General features: G+C 47.0%; 1 protein-coding gene across 6 annotated transcripts in view; it reads right to left on the bottom strand.

Annotated features, from left to right (window-relative positions):
- Window positions 1–14372, bottom strand: part of FYN (FYN proto-oncogene, Src family tyrosine kinase) — a 204486-nt gene extending 190114 nt beyond the window's left edge. For all 6 annotated transcript variants that reach the window (XM_070556836.1, XM_070556842.1, XM_070556838.1 and 3 more), the window contains exon 1: window positions 14234–14372. The gene's annotated coding sequence lies outside the window, so the exon portion shown is untranslated. The remainder of the gene's footprint in view (window positions 1–14233) is intronic.
- Between the last annotated feature and the right edge of the window lie 742 nt (window positions 14373–15114).

Consider the following 15114-nt stretch of genomic DNA (forward strand, 5'->3'; position numbering starts at 1 on the left):
AACGGGGTCTATAGCTTTCAGTGTCTTGATTTCTTGGTATCCTGAATCTCTGTTCTACTGTTGAGTGGCGATCCATTCAACAGGAAACTACCTTTGTTCAGCATCACTGTAGAACTCTCTGCTTCCCTGGGTTTCCTCTTCCTAAGGCCTTCTCACCTTTGCCTCTCCTCCTCCCTACCTGCTGTGTTCACTCATCATATCCCTGAAACCTCAGACCCTTCCATACCTGATCCATCATCCCAATCCCAGCCCACCCCCCCACACAGCCTGAACCCTACTTTCAGCTGATTTGATTGCTGTTTTCTTTAGTCTCTTAGAACATCCTCCCTACTTGACCATTCAAACCAATTCTCAACCCTAGGTCACCATAAGGTCAGATTTTTCTATTCCAAAGTGACAAGTACTACGAGGCAAAGTTACAAAACTGGGCTAAAGGGAACCATTTAAAATCCCTACAAATTCCACTGGGTCTCACTATTTCTCTATAAAACATTTACCCATCTATTAACACATTATCCTGTATTTTCATAGCTGTTTAGACTTTTTCCAGATTTCCCAAGGTCCTCTCCCATCTCTAAATCTTCCAACCTTGAATGATGGCACAGCCTCCAATTTCACTGAAGTTTCAGGACACTCCATACTTCCGAACTTCTTTCTTTTCACCTAAAAATTTCACTGTATCTTCATCTATCCTGCAGTGATACTTAAAAATCACACATGTAAAGTACTGTGCCTGCCCTTTAGCAGGCATTCAAACTCGCAAATACCTTTCTCATCTGTTCCTTCTCCCTCCGAATTACTGCACATTTTTATCTCTCTGAGAGGATAGTAGGTTGAACAGTGCTCCCACCTCCCACCCCAAATATGTCCATCTGGAACTTGAGAACGTGACCTTATTTGGAAAAAGGGTCTTTGCAGATATAATTAAGAGTCTCAAGATGAAATCATCTTGGATTAGGGCGGGCCCTAAATTCAGTGATGAGTGTCCTTATAAGAGAGGAGAAGGGGATGTAAAGACACACAGAGGAGAATGTCACGTGAAGACGGAGGCAGAAATTGCAGTGATGGGCCTACAAGCCAAGGAAAGCCAAGGGCTGCCAGCAGCCACCAGCAGCTAGGAAAGAAGCATGGAACAGCATCTCCCTCAGGGCCTTCAGAAGGAATCAACCCTGCTGAGACCATAATTTTAAGACTTCTGGCCTCCAGAACTGTAAGAGAAATTTTTCTGTTGTTTTAAGCTACCTAGTTTGGGGTAATTTGTAACGCAAGCCACAGGAAACTAATACAAGGGCTCTTTCTACACTTACCACAGTCCTGCCCCTACCAATCTTTGTCAACTCACTTCCACCCGTTATCCCCTCTCTCCCCAGCCTCACGAACATCACCCTCTGCAGTGGATCATTTCCACATGTTTTAGCTCATCCAGGAGCACTGACAGCCCAGCTGAGCATCCTGGCAGGGAGCAAAGAGCAGGGCTCTTCCCACAGGGGCAGTGCTGGATCTCAAGTGCATGGAAGTGCTGTTGTGGGGGTGGAGACCAGGGTGTCTCATCCCCTGGAAATGGAACATCTGTCAAGCCAGGGATGTGAGATCAGGGAAGGCAGCGGCGCTTGCATTAGGCCCCCCAAATTAGGGACACTTAACACTTTCCCACACTGAACTCTTTCCCCATATGGCATAGTTGGGCCAAGGTACAATCAGAGAATGTTTAGGGCTGCAGTTTTCCAAGCACCAATCCTCCTTTTATCACACTTAGTACAAACTAACCGAACTTCCCAGGAGCCACTGGCACCCAGAGAGGCATCTGGTTCTGCTCATTACCGTAGTCCTTATAGCTTCTTCCCCGCCAAACCTCACTGGCCTTCACTGAGCAATTCACAGCCTCTGAGAGAACTACCTCCAACTGTTGGAGGTCTGAAATCAAATGAAAAGAAAGGAGTGGTATGGCACATTATCTAGGCTTTGGCCCCAACTTGCAGACAGAATTAGAAGTTGAGATCATTGCATTCTCACCCAAGGAGGTGGAACATAAGGTGGAACCTAAAACATTATGTGAAACCAAAATATGGATTCTAAACCACGACTCTGAGCATCTATCAACACAGGGGACCTAATGTCTTATCTACAAGAAAATTTATTCCAGATGCATCTCATTCTTGAAGTACTGAAAACACTTGTAAGACCTCCCAACTTGGAAGCTTAGAATCATAATCAAGAAGCATTTAACAAATGCACAGTTCAGTGTCATTACACAGCACAAAGCAAATTAAATGAGGTGTGCTTTCAGCCTCCTAGACGCTTGCTACTGAAAATGGACAATATTGGCACTGACACGTACAAAAGTGACTGAACATGAACAAACTGTTTAAACACATGATAAATACATGAAGTAGTGACATTATAGGCCGGCCAAGGGGAAAGTGCATTTTGTCAGTGGCGTGTGATCTCCCACATTTAAGGTGGTGGTTGTGGCAGTGGGGAGGGGGCAGGAAAAGTGCTGGAATCATAGACGGTGCACGAGCAAGGGAGGAAAAAGTTCACTACCGCTTTCCAAAGACCATAACGGAATTTCAAACAACAGTGAACACCAGGTACCCCTGTGCCCCTCCAGGCTGCAGCACTTGACCTACAGCCACAGGAAGTGTTCTGACTGCTCTCCATCCCTCAGATACATTAAACCCGGCATCCAGGTGAAGGCTAGGCAGGGGAAGCCATTAACGAGGAATCACAGAGAGCTTTTCACAGGTAGCTGAGAAGACTCTTAACGAGCGGCTGACAAACACTGCCTGTCGTGTTGCTGCCTCTTTTGTTACAGACATGACTCAAACAGTCCCTCCTCCTCACCACGGAAAACGTTTCATACGGCTTATTTTCAATCATTCTTTTAAGGGATATACAAACAGAGGCCATGTTTGGGACACAGTGTTAAATCCTTACTTTACCGTAGGACCTTAAGTCTAGGATAGAACCCTCCTTCCCTGCTAAGGAGATTCTTCAGACGGCGAAACCACCAAGTGAACAAAATTAATGCATGGATTTATGAGCTTGGGTTTGTTTTGTTTTTAGATTCCACATATAAGAGAGATCATATGGTATTTGTCTTTCTCTGTCTGACTTATTTCACTTAGCATAATGCCCTTGAGGTCCATCCATGTTGACACAAAGGGCAAGATTTCCTTTTTTTTTTTTTGAGGAAGATTAGCCCTGAGCTAACTGCTGCCAATCCTCCTCTTTTTCCTGAGGAAGACTGGCCCTGAGCTAACATCGGTGCCCATCTTCCTCTACTTCATATATGGGACCACTACCACAGCATGGTTTGCCAAGCAGTGCCATGTCCACACCCGGGATCCGAACCGGTGAACCCCAGGTTGCTGAAACAGAATGTGCGCACTTAACCACTGCGCCACTGGGCCAACCCCCAAGATTTCCTTCTTTTTTACGTCTAAATAATACTCCATTTTATATATATATATATATATATATATATATATATATATATAAATAAAAACAAGCAATGAACCTAAACCATGTGGCTCAGTAGAGAGTAAATCAGGTGTCGTCAGAAACTACAGAAGCTCAGTGTCCAAGGAGATGCCAGCCTAGCCCCATAGATGCTGGGAAACCAGCTCCATATTCCAGTGCCCTGCCCCAGGGCCTGTCTGAGTAAATATCTGCTAAGTATCTACACCATGAAGGACATTGTGCTAGACGCTATAGGGGACCAAAAAAAGGGGGAAGCAGCAAATAACATTTTTGCACACTTGGGGCCAACAATCTCCTGAGAAGACAGGACTCATACGCATAGATTTCAAAGAGACCTGGATTCTAGTCTAAACTAAATTAGCAACTGGATGTATTACCCTGGGCAAGTTACAAAAATTCTCTGCACCTTGGATTCCTCATATCAGGATTTAAGTAACAACATAGGTATCATTTATCAGGAGGCAACTGAGAGACACAAATGTTCAAGGTAAGAGAATGAGGAGACTAGGGGAAACTTTCCAGAGTTGGGATTCCAGCTGGGCCTTGAAAAATGGATAGAATTCTGAGGGAAAGGAAGGATTAGAGGATTCCAGGAAAGGAAAACAAAGGCCGGAACAACATATTCCATATTCACAAGATAGTAGATTGACACCTGTGTCAGTGCAGTAGTGAATGAGGTGGAGCAGGTATGATTAAAAACGTGGAGATGGTGGTGGAAGGCGTGGGTCTTTCTCCTATTCACTGGCTGGTAGTAAAGAGACAAGGCAAAAGAACCCATATCTACATCAGCTAGCACATCCATTTTGACATGGACCAACACCTCCTCACTGAATCTAGAAGGTATAGGAGTGAAGCAACTGGAATCATTATTTGCAAAGCATGGGAGAGCCTGAAGGACATAACAGGTTAAGAGAATATAGACTGGGCAAAAGGGTATACAAAGGACAATCACAGAATTGGCATTTTCAAGTAGGAGACTTGAAAATGATGATAAAAGATACAGGATGACGGAATGTTAAGAGTTCATTGATAACTCAGCTCCTACATCTGAAAACAATGAAGTGCTCTGTTTGTATTTCTAGGAGGTCAGACAATAAACTAGACAATAAAAAGGTGTAACCTTCCGAACTCTGAGAGCAAACAAGAAGAACCATTAATAGAAATTGGCACTTTTCAAATATCCATGTGTGCATGCGCTGAGCTATAGGCAACACATCACACAATTTCTGGAATAAAATTTAAATTGAAATAAAAATCAAATTTTCCAAGTGACAATATTTGAAATTGTTATTGCTTCTAAATAGATACACTACAATGTGCAGAAATGAAGAAACCTGTTGGTGTTTATTTGCCTTTTCAGTAGAATTTAAATTGGGCAGGATTTCACAGAAATACAGATTCAGTAACTTTTTCTGGGGATTAAAGGAAGAAAGGAATTGGGAAAAGCGCCCTGGGCTTTGTTGTGGGAAAGGCGATCTGGCTCCTTTTTAATTTTCCATTAAAGCCCTACTTTTCAGTATAAAGCAGATGGAATCCATATACAACTCCATGAAAAGCCTACTATTTTTGGGTACCTCAAAAAATGGAAGCTCTGAAGAAAATGAAAGTGTTTGAATTCATCAGATAAAATCCCACCAGCACATTCAAAAGGAGCAGGTACCTAGAAATCTTAAAAAGACAAGGTAAGAGGTCTCTCTGTGACAGATGTCTGATCCCCAGCCTCCCCTGGGCTGTGCTCCCCCTCGCTCTGACTGACTGACGATTTTCTACCACTTCCCGGCCTGCTCTCACTGCTATGGCTGAGACTCACTATGTTTCTTCATTCCTTGTCTTTTGGAAGCTGCCTCCCTGATGGGTCCATCCTCTCTGCCATTCTCATATACAGAAAAGATGTCAGTGTTCAACCCTGCCCACCCCATACCTACCGAGTCAGAACAGGGCCTGGGAATACGCATTCTATAAGATCCTGAGAGGATATTCAGGCAACTGTGGCCCTAAACTCTTTCCTTATCATGAGATAAGACCTGGCTCAATATATTCTGTTTGTTGCTCTGTCAGGGTAGATGGAGGAACAAGAGGGCTGATTTCACTGTGCATGGACTGTGCGGTACTGGGCTAGGAGGTGGTGGACCTGTCTCCACCCTCACCCTCTACAGTCTTGTTTGAGAGACGGAACACATTTAGTGTTAAGAGCATAGATTCTGGAGCCAGACTGACCGCTTGGGTTCAGATCCCGGCTCTGCTTACTAGCTATGTGACCCTGACAGAACCATTTAACGTCTATGCCTCAGTTTCCCTACCTGTTAAATGGGAATAATAATGACAGCACCTCATGGAATAGGGCTGGGTGTTGTGCTGGCAAATCAACCATGAATAAGATACAGATACTTCCAAAGAGCTCACAAGGCTGTGAAAAAGACCAGTATCTGCCCGCTCTCCCACCCAGCTGACTCCACTTTGCTTTATAAGTGAGGCTGTGATAAAGGATGATGATGAGGCGGTGACCAAGTGCCATGAAAGCCCAGAGACAGGACCAAAGGAGGGTTGGGGTGGGGGTCTTGCCAGAAGGTAAGTGTTGAGTGGAGCCATCAGAAAGAGTGAGGTTGGGGCTAAAGGCGCCTTTGCATCCCCCAACACTTAACACAGCAGTAAGCGCAAAGCAAAGGCCAGGAGGGCGAGCAGGCAGGGAATGAGGAACCACAGCTTGGGAGCAAAAGCAGGCAGGAGTTTAGGAGCCAGACAGACTCAGCTTCTCTAGTAATTAGGGGTGTGACAATGGGTAAGTTACTTTACCTTTCTGAGTCTCAGTCTTCCCATTTGACCAATGGGAATAATGCTACCTGCCTCACAGAGTCGTTAAGATTAGGTAAATTACCGTATGTAAAGCACTTAACAAGGCCTCTGAGGTGCAATAAAAATGGGAGGTTTTATTATTTTTATGGTGTGTTTAGGGAGCGCTGAGTAGCCGGGGTGTGTGCTCTGTGCTTTTTTATGCTAATAGAGAGGGGACTACAAGGCCAGAAATCAGGAGCCCTCAGAAAAAGCCTTCTGAACTGAAATAAGCAATGGGCTAAGACTTTCCCATACTGTATGTTTTTTTCCCCAAAACTTACAGTTAATAGGTGCTCAATACATATTTGCCCAAACCAACCAGGTGCTGCTTGAGGTCACAGGTCTACAAGGGCAGAACATGTGATGATCTCTGCTTCCTCAGAATACTCAGGAAGAGCACCTGAAGTCCCCTCACACCCGGAGCCAGGCACAAGGCGGGTGGTTCTGGAAGCAGGCTGAGACAAATGGGAAAGGCTGCCATGCAAATATTACAACAACTCAGAGCCTTACAAATGTTGTTAAAGTTTCATGAGTCAGTAGGCATTATCTTTTCTTCCCACGTTTTTATTAGACCATAAATCCAGTTCAATTTATATCCTTCTAGGATTACTGTGCTCTAATCAAGTCCAGAGTGCCACTTATCCCTAAGTTGTCTGCCCTGCATGTCACCCAAGTCCATTTGGATGACACTGTTCGGGCTACTCACGTGTTGTAGTAGCTAAAAATTAGATTTGCTCAACTAGAAACACTAACAAAAAACAAAAACAAAAAAAAAGATTATATTTCTCTAAATAACCCAAATCATCTTTTTGTCATAGGAACCAAATGCATGAAAAGTCATAACACATGAGTTTTTTTCTTACTCCATAGTTTATTCTACCTTCAGAAAGTCACGATGACCTTCTGGAGTCAAACTCAAGGGATTTTCATTGTAAATAGGTTAAAATTCTGATTATCTGACTAAAACAAAGAAACCCTTTTACACGGCTAACCTCAGAGTGCTTTTATGTTTTCTATTCTCCAGAATAAAAAAGATTCTGCATTTCTTAAGACTCACTAAAAATGCCATTTTCAATCATACTATATAAACAGATTTCCCATCTTTTCCAATAATTCTTGATTCAGAACTGACAGTCACCCAAACCCCTTTCAAAAGTATTCAAAATTTTCCTTTATGCACGCAATACATTTTTATCCTCTCTTCCCTAAGGGATGCATACTTTATATGTATGTATGTTATATGCATGTGTATCTATAGGTACATGTGTTTGTGTGTGTGTATATATACGTGTGTGTATATGTATATACACACACATATGCTTTAACAATAGCAGCAGACACCTACACAGCTTTTCCTGTGTGGGGTACTATTCTGAGAGTTTTATATTTATTAACTCATGGACTCCTCATAACAAACCTTTGAGGTAGGAACCATTATCTCCATTTTAAAGGCGAAGAAAGGGAGGCACAGAGAGATTAGGTAACTTGGCCCAGCTCGCACAGCTGCGAGGGGTCAAACCAGGACCACAGCCTGAATATGCTCTTGACCAAATTCCTCACCTGGGCTGGAAGGCCTGAAACCTGGCTTTAAGTGGTGACTTTGCCACCTTCGACAAGTCACTTAGCCTCCCTGGCCTTATTTTTCATCATAAGTAAAATGAAGACATTGGACTACATGCTCTCGAAGTCTCTTCTGGCTGTATGTTCTTCGGGTTTTAGACATGTCTTGATCTTGGTCTGGAGAGCAGTGTTGTAGACTTCCACCTTCCACTCCCCTGACGCTGCTCAGACAGGGCTCAGACATCTCTGGGGCTAAATCCAACCGCACTTTTCGTTCCTAGTCTTGCTTAACCTCTGGGGCATACCCCTCCCCTCCTGGGGATCAAGAATCCTCTCTCCCCAGGGCCCACCCAATGCTCTGGCTGCTCCTCTCCCATTCAGGGCCTGGGCTCCCCTTCCTCCTCTGCACCCGGGCTCTCCCTCAGCCCTGTCTGTTCTTCCTGCTCTACACACTGTCATAGTAATACTGCCATACCCACAGCTTCAAGTATTTTGTAATTAGCTGCTAACAGATTCATATTTGAGTTCTACTCCTCACTGCAGACCCATCTAACCAACTGCCTATGAAACAACTCAACCTGAAAGTCCAAGGTGTCCATGACAAAGTCATCACTTTGCGCACCAGCCCCTGCTTGTCTTACTATATTGCTGGTCTACATGCTTCTCTCCACCTAATTTTCCAAGGACCCTGCTTCTGCCCCCTCCAAATACTGTCTCACCCTCTCTTATTCTGTCTCTTTCGCTCCATCCCCCCTTCCATTCCTCCCAAACTGACCCTCATCTCTTGCTCATTGGAGTCTCCATAACTACCTTCCCCAGCATCAGTCTTGACCACTTCTTGTCAACAGTCCCCATTGTGGCCAGATGATCTTCATAAAATACGAATCAGATCAAAGCAGCATCTCCACTTACAACTCTTAAATGGCACTCCTGACAAAATACTTAGAAGAACATTTTCAATCTTTCCTCCAGCCCCATTTTCTCTCTCTGTCCATCTCTCTACCACCTCCAACCACCCTGAACTACATGCAGTTTCCCAAAAGGTCTGTGCATTGGCTTTCTCACCTGCTCCTTCTGGGGCAATGACCTTCCCACAACACTCAACTAGCCAAGTCCTACTCTTCACCTCTGGCCTTCTCTGCCTGGCTCCCCACTTTCCCACTCTTGCGGAGTTCATGCTCCCTTCTGTATGCTCCCTTGCTCCTGTGAGAACCCCTAGAACCACAGCATTTATCACCGTGGGCAGAGACGTCCTTGTGCAGGTAAGCTCCTTGGGGCAGGATCACACCTCTTTGTATCCGAAGCACCTAGTTCAATGTCTGGCAAATGGCAGATACAATGAGGAGTGCTGCAGAATGAGTAAATATGTAGCACAATTCACAAACTCTTAGAGACTTATCTGGACCACAGAAGGACCCAACTTAAAGAATCACACAGAGTAAAAGTATTTCCAGCCCAACATGCCTTGCTTTGCCATTTCTAAATTTAATTTAATTTTTTCTTTCCTAGGTGAGCAATAGATAAGGGTCTAAATGGAAGGAATGAAGGTAGAATGGACATTTTATTTTTTATTTAAAGTTCTATTTCTCAACAACTAGCAGTATCAATTACCAAGACTACACCCCTCCCCCCCTGCACCCCCCACCCAGTTTATGTAATGTAACACATTTTAACTAACATCAACATTATATCCATATGTAGTAATTTGCATATTGCCTAGTGGCTAAGAGCAAAGCTTTGAAACAAAACTAAGCAGGCCTGAATCCTGACTCTACCATTTACTAGTGATATGATCTTGAGTTAGTTACTTGACCTCCCTTGCTTCAATTTCCCATCTGTAAAATGGGAATTATAATCTACTTCATCGCATTATTGTTAAGATTATAGCTTAAACAGTGCTTGACACACAGTAAATAATCAACAACAGTCAGCTATTCTTGGGGCCAGTCTTGTAGCATAGTGGTTGAGTTCAACACTCCGCTTCAGCGGCCTGGAGTTCATGGGTTTGCATTCCCAGTGCAGACCTACACGCTGTTCATCAAGCCATGCTGTGGTGGCATCCTGCATACAAAATAGAGGAAGACTAATATGGATGTTAGTTCAGGGACAATCTTCCTCAAGCAAAAAGAGGAAGACTGGCAATAGATGTTAGCTCAGGGCCGATCTTCCTCACCAAAATAATATTTTAAAAAGTTAGCTATTATTTATTATTTTTATCTCCTCTAGTAGGCTGCAAGCTCCTACAGAACAAGGACAGCAGAAGTATTCATTCTCATGACCCTATCTCCCAGTGCCTTGCACACAAGAACATACTGGGCTAACGTTTGCAGAACAGATGAATATAATGAACTGTTTATAGTAAAAATATGTATATTAAATATGATGACTAGTGCGGACAGAATACTCCAATAATTTGGAGGGCGGTGGAGGACAGGGATCATCCAGAACACTAGCAGTTCGCCCTGTTCCTGAATGTCTGGAAGATCATTTAACTGTGATGGAACACCCAGGGCTCACAGTCACCAAGTCAGGGCAGCTGTGTGGATGGACAGGACCCAGGCCAGACTAAAGAGCTGGGCAGGCTGAGGCATCCTTCCGCTAGCATGGCCTGAGGCAAGAATTTTCTCCTCTGGAGTCTGCTTAATTTCTTCTTCCAATTTGCAGAAGGTAGGACTGTGATTTCTAAGGACCCTCCTAGTCACTATAGCAGTCTATAGAATCAGAAGATAAAAAAACAGGCCAAGAGAGGGCTGGCCCCAGGGCCGAGTGGTTGGGTTTGCATGCTCTGCTTCTGCAGCCAGGGGTTTCACTGGTTCGGATCCTGGGCATGGACATGGCACCACTCATTGGGCCATGCTGAGGCGGCGTCCCACATGTCACAACTAGAAGGACCCACAGCTAAAATATACAGCTATGTACTGGGGGGCTTTGGAGAGCAGAAGCAAAAAAAAAAAATCTAAAAAAACCAAAACAGGCCAAGAAAGGTACTGCTGGAGTAAAAGAATGATACCAAAGGTACCAGAGGAGGCATCAGCTCACTGTATTACAAGGGGATCACTGAGTGGGAACTGGCCACCTGACCCAACAAAAAGCAAGGTTTTTTGAAACACGTTTTAAATGAAAGGACCTGAACCTATAAAATCAAAAGAACAAATGCAATAATGGGTGTAGGCTCTAGGTTTCCATTTAATTTAATTCTCATCAGCCTGCAAACTCCTTGGGGGCAAGGACTCTGCCTTGTTGAGTGGCATCATATGGCAAAGCTGCTGGCCAAAAATACGTTTCCTCTTGATCTTTTTTCTGGTCACACGGCTAAACTCTATTCCCCAGGTTCCCTTGCAGTTAAATGTGGCCCTATAACTAGCCCGCGTGTAAAGGATGTAAGTGGAAGTGATGGGTGTCATTTCCAGGCATTTAAAATGTGGGTGCACCCCCTCAACTCCCTCTTTTGTCCTTCTGCCAGCTGAAAGCAGGTTACAATGTTGTGTTATGGGATGGTGGTGCATGGGGCCTGGAATCACTGCGTGGAGGAAAGCCACCCACTGACCAGAAATATCCATTTTGGACTATGACATGAGGAGTAATAACCATCTATTGCTTTTGAGCCATTATATTTTTGCAAGCCTATTTGTTATAGCTTCTAACACTAGCCTCATTAATCCAGGTGCCTAGCACATACCAAGGACCTAATTCACATTTGTTGAAACAAGATAAATAAGACCAGACTCCTCCTCTCAACGTGCTGACCAACGAACGACGGAAACAGACAGATGCCAAACACAATACATGCTGCTGAAGGTGGAAAACAAAGTCAGAGGCATGGTGACTTGTTTGGAGGGGAAAGGCTGGAGAAAGCATCCCAGAGAAGACTTTTGGGCTGGGCCCTAAAGGTTAAGTAGAAGCCAAGCAAATCAGATGGGGTTGGAGATTCCAGACCCAAAGAAAGCATAGGGTAAAGGTACAGAAAGTGGAGTGAGCATTTGTTCACATTGGACCTTATCATTAAATCTCTTTAACTTGGTCAACAGACTGTACAGTGCACTGACTTTCCTTTCCAGGTCTGGCATCAAACAAACAAAACTTGGTTTTTACAGCACACTCATTAACCCTATTGCTTTTTTTTTTTTTTTTAGGAAGATTAGCCCTGAGCTAACATCCGCGTCCATCTTCCTCCACTTTATATGTGGGACCCCTGCCACAGCATGGCTTAATAAGCGGTGCGTAGATCCGCACCTGGGATCCCAACCAGCAAACCCAAGGCCACTGAAGTGGAATGTGCAAACTTAACCACTACGCCACAGGGCCGGTCCCCCTACTGCTTTTTTAATATAAAAAGTTCCACGATGAATGTCCTTAGAAAGGGCAGAAGTGAATGTTTAATGAATCGTAACAACTCTTTTCTAATAAAATTCTTGAAGAACAAACGAGATGGTTCTATTACTATTTATAATAATCAGGGAGCCATGCTCTTAGGAATCAATGAGTTCAACCTAAGGTTTAACATTATCGATTAAGCATGTAATAGTCCCTGGCTTACAAAATGGAACATGAGGCCCCAGATTTACATTAACATTACATTCCTTTAAGAGGAACATCAAGCAGATGGTTTAAGAGTTCAGTCAAAAGATTCTCTACATCCTTTGCTCTTAGCTAAGCGCCTCTAAAACCTGAGATAGTTAACAAACCACTTCCTCCAAAAGTCTGTGAGTCTCTTTATCTGAAAGCAGAGTACCCTTGGGGCAGGGACTCGGGAAAAATGCACAAAGGGTGGAAAGTATTGCAGTGGCTCGAGGGTGAGAGGAAGGATGTGGGTGTCTGAAGGCTACCCTGAAGCAGGGAAAAGACTGTCCCCAGTGGTCTTCCAAATACCAATTTAATAATGTATTATCAAGGTACCCAGGAACTTGTTTTAAACATAAGGGCAAAACAACACCACGGGGCAGACGAGATTTCATTTCAAAAGACTTCAGCATCACTTAGACTTGAGGGAAGCCAGTCAGGCTGCTTCACTCCTATCAAACACCAATTTAATTCGCTGATTCAGAAACAAAATTCTTCAGCCCCCACACCAATTTATCCTACCTCAGCTCTTGGTATCTATCCCCCAAAGGAGAGGGGGTTAAAACCGGGCAGAGGGGGGACTACCTTGAAAGTAAAGCAACTCTTATGATGGCTAGAACCAGTTCTCCCTTAAATCTAAGGAATACTGCAGCTGCCAGTCAACACTACCGGTCCGTGAATACAGCAAAACGCCAGCACCTGCCACCCTGCATCTGGGGCCTTTTATTTTTTGGTAAATGTGGCAGGAAAGACTCTCAGAGAGAAGATCAACTGCTTTATCTGAGAGAAAGGGAAGCCGCAGGGAAGAGAAACAAGAAGCACAGCGCCCATCCTTGGGTACTTTGTGTGTCTCCTCTCTATGCACTGAAAGGGCTCTTTGTGTCACACACACACACACACACACACCCCGGCGAGTCTGTGTGATTTATGGGGGGAGGAGGGGCAAGAAGGGTGATTTTGTTATCTCTCTTCTCAGTGAGTCCCAGCAAATCTCCGTCTGGGCCCAAGCTCGGTGGCCCCTTTCTGGCCCAGTCCCCCCGTCTGTGGCCGCAGAGATAAGAGAGGGAAGGCGACCAAACAAAAACAGTCATCGATCTAGGGAAGTAGAGAGGAAATCCAGCGAGCAGGGAAGGGAAGAGAAAGGAGCCTGAGGGAGCAGAAGAGGTGGGGGGCAGAGGAAGAGGAACGAAGGCTCCAGCATGGGGGACAGGGGAAGGGTGGGTGGGTGGTGGCACAGGAAGAGTGAAGGGGAGGATGGGGGAAGTGCAAGGGAGGTGCCAGAAATAGGCAGGAGGATGCGATGGGGAAGGCGACGGTCGCAGAAGGAGGCGGCCGAGAGGTGGAGGAGCGGGGCAGGCGTGGGGTGGGGTGGGGTGGGGAGGGAAGCAGCACGGGGCATCAATTATTAAGTGATTACATCATCCCTGACATTAAAACAACACACACAGCCCGGGTCCCCGCGGGGGGCCCCGAAAGGAGGGCGGGGGCGGAGTCTGGGCCAGCCTCGCCCCCAAGCCAATTCCCACTCTCACCCCGCGCCCGCTCGCGGCCGAGGAAATGGGGCCCCATGCCTGCGCTACCTTGGGGCCGCACCCCGCAGAGGTATCCTCCGGCGCGGCCGCCGGAAGACTCCAAGCGGGGCCAGCTCCCCGGCAGCCCCGCGGGGCGCCCCGGAGGCGGCGGCGGCAAAGAGACTGCAGCGCGGGGCCCCGCGGCGGGGGCGGCGCTGCGCTGGGGCCCCGGTGGCTGTCTCCGCAGCATCCTCGCGGCCTCCCGCGGCGCATCCCCGGCCACTTACCTGCGCGGCGCTCAGGCTCCGGAGCCCATTCACATGGTCCTTTCCCCGCCCTCCTCCGGCGCGGCCGAGGCGGCTCCGGTGGCTCCCCGGCGGGCCCGGGAGCCGGTGGGCCTTCCGAGAGCGCCGAAGGGGCGGCGCCGGGTGTCCCCGACCCGGCGGCCGGATCCCTCCCTGGCGCGGGCGGCGGCCGCCGGGCGGTGCAGCGCAGCCGGCGGCTTTGTGTGCGCCCGGGGAGCCCTCGGTGCGCGGGGTGAAGCGCCGCGCGCCGGAATGGCAGAGGACGCGCGGCTCCGAGGGCAGCCTCGCCTCTGCTACCGCGGCCGGCGGGCGGGTCTCAGCGGCCTCCGGCTTGCGGCGACCCCTCCTCCTCTGCCGCGGCAGCCCCCTCCCCACCCGCTCGGCTCCTGACAGATGGCGCAACTGCAACGACACGCCGCCGCCGCCGCGGCTGCTCGCAGCTACTCACGCTGATGCTCCAGCCCCTCCAGCCCCAGCGAGGAGCGAGGAGGGGCGGGACGCACCCTAAGAGTGGCAGGCCCCGCTGCCCTATCAACGGGCCCCTCAGGAGCTGTGGGCGTCGACCATTGGTGTCGGGGACGGGGGCGGGGCTGCGATGGGTGGGGCCACCGAGTGGGTCGAGCGTTACTGTGGCAGCGGGCATCCTGGCGCGCGTGCCGAGTAGGGTGTGAGAGGGGATGCGAGGTTGGAGGAGTTGTGTGTTTTTGAGGATTGTGTGGACTTGTGAGGTAGTGGGTTAGGGCGAGGGAAGGAGGAGAGAGTGTGAGCCACAGTTTCTGCTTCGTGGAAGCTTGCAGCTGCCACTGCAGAAAGGCATCTGCCATTCCCCCAGACCATGGGAACCTGCCTCTAGAAAGGGTTCT

Source organism: Equus przewalskii, chromosome 9 (assembly GCF_037783145.1).
Source record: "Equus przewalskii isolate Varuska chromosome 9, EquPr2, whole genome shotgun sequence".
Taxonomy (NCBI): domain Eukaryota; kingdom Metazoa; phylum Chordata; class Mammalia; order Perissodactyla; family Equidae; genus Equus; species Equus przewalskii.